The sequence below is a fragment of the Loxodonta africana genome, chromosome 7 (genome assembly GCF_030014295.1).
Source record: "Loxodonta africana isolate mLoxAfr1 chromosome 7, mLoxAfr1.hap2, whole genome shotgun sequence".
Lineage (NCBI taxonomy): Eukaryota > Metazoa > Chordata > Mammalia > Proboscidea > Elephantidae > Loxodonta > Loxodonta africana.
In genome coordinates this window covers 109,389,043-109,390,886 of record NC_087348.1, presented here as the reverse complement: position 1 = coordinate 109,390,886, position 1,844 = coordinate 109,389,043, and the positions used below count along the sequence as shown (strand labels likewise).

General features: G+C 37.6%; 1 pseudogene; it reads left to right on the top strand.

The window, feature by feature from the left end:
* The first annotated feature begins 1,019 nt into the window (after positions 1–1,019).
* Positions 1,020–1,406, top strand: LOC135231755 (large ribosomal subunit protein eL42-like; annotated as a pseudogene).
* Positions 1,407–1,844: the final 438 nt, after the last annotated feature.

Genomic DNA, 1,844 nt, shown 5'->3' with positions numbered 1-1,844 from the left:
TGGGGGAAAGGGGACATTACCACAAATACAGCCAGCTGCAGTAATTTAAGAAAAGATTCATAAGGAGGTAGTATAACCATAGGAAGAGACAGGTATGTTCTTAAAAATAGATTGAACCAGATAATGTTCAATCTAGGTTAAAAGCGAAAACTCTAAATTACTCCCTCTGCAAAATAAATTGTACAGAGCATAGGGATCTTCTACTGAGAAGATTATAGCGATGCTATAGCATAGATTTTCAAATAATTAATGGACTTTCAAATCCTGAAAATCTGTAGAGAAATAGATTGTATATTTTCATCTTATCAGTGTCTAAATTATGTATGACTCTTTTGAAAGAAAAACTAAGAATTACAAGTAATATGGAGAGCAGAAGTTCAAATATGATTGACTGGTGAGGCTTAAGCTAATACAAAGACACATTTGGAAATGTTAGGACACATGTATGTCTGGTTCTATTTAGTAAAAAAAATTGTAAGAAGTATTACGAGGGAGGAAAAGCAAATAAAGGGAACAAGAAAAGGAAAAAGTAAGAGAAATAGGAAATTGAGAGATTAGACAACAGAGATTGGTTACAATGGTGAAAGCAATTTCAATTTGATATCTGTATTCTCTATTTTATGGTTTCTGGATTAAGAATGTGTCCTGAGATGCTTAAAAAAAAAAACCGAACCCAGTGCCGTCGAGTCGATTCCGACTGACCTGAGATGCTAGATGACTTTTTTCAACCTGTTTTGCTCTCTTACAGTTTGTAGCCACCCGACCATTTACAGGGAACCACCTGGTTACAAACACAATGACCAACTCACATGGAGAAAAGCTGCATTCCCAGTTAGGAAATCACAGTGAATGTGTTATTTCACAACCTGCTTGTGCTACGTTTGGGTAATTATTACACTGAATTGCTGATATTTCCACTAAATAATCCCCTTTACTAATAATGTCAGTGGGAAAAAAAGTCTATGTTGGCCATTTAAACAAATCTCTCGCCTTTTCGTGTCGATAGCACTCCAGCAAACATGGTGAACGTTCCTAAAACCCGCTGAACTTTCTGTAAGAAGTGCGGCAAGCACCAACCCCACAAAGTGACACAGTACAAGAAGGGCAAAGATTCTCTATATGCCCAGGGAAAGCGGCATTATGACAGGAAGCAGAGTGGATATGGTGGGCAGACCAAGCCGATTTTCCGGAAGAAGGCTAAAACTACAAAGATTGTGTTGAGGCTTGAATGTGTTGAGCCCAACTGCAGATCTAAGAGAATGCTGGCTATTCAGAGATGCAAGCATTTTGAACTGGGAGGAGATAAGAAGAGAAAGGGCCAAGTGATCCAGTTCTAAGCTTCATCTTGTTTTATTACCGTGACAATAAAATCTTGAGGTTATGTTCAAAAAAAAAAACAAAAACAAATCTCTCGCTAATTTAAGGAAAAGACATGCAGACCATGTTTGGAAAGTAGATAATTACAAGGAAAGGTCTAGAAAGCATGAAAGAAGGTTAATTAAAATAGATGACTTCAAACATCAATCAAGAAAATGTAAAGAGTAATGTATTGCTTTGGCAGTTCAAGGATCCATATTGTTGATCTGTTCCTTTAAGCATCTCAAATTCACCTGCAGAAAATGACAAAGCACTTAAGGCTCTGATAGATAATGTTCCACCGAGCTTACGCATTCAGACAGTCAGCTGTATTGGCCCCTGTCTTCCCCTTGTCAAAAACCTAAATGCACAGAGAAACACCAAAAATCAGTGTAACAGAATATATTTATCGTGAGCAGCTATGGGTCGGGGTCAAAACTGAAAGGTTTGGAAAGGTGCTCCAAGTGGGGACAGTGAAAACTAATTTA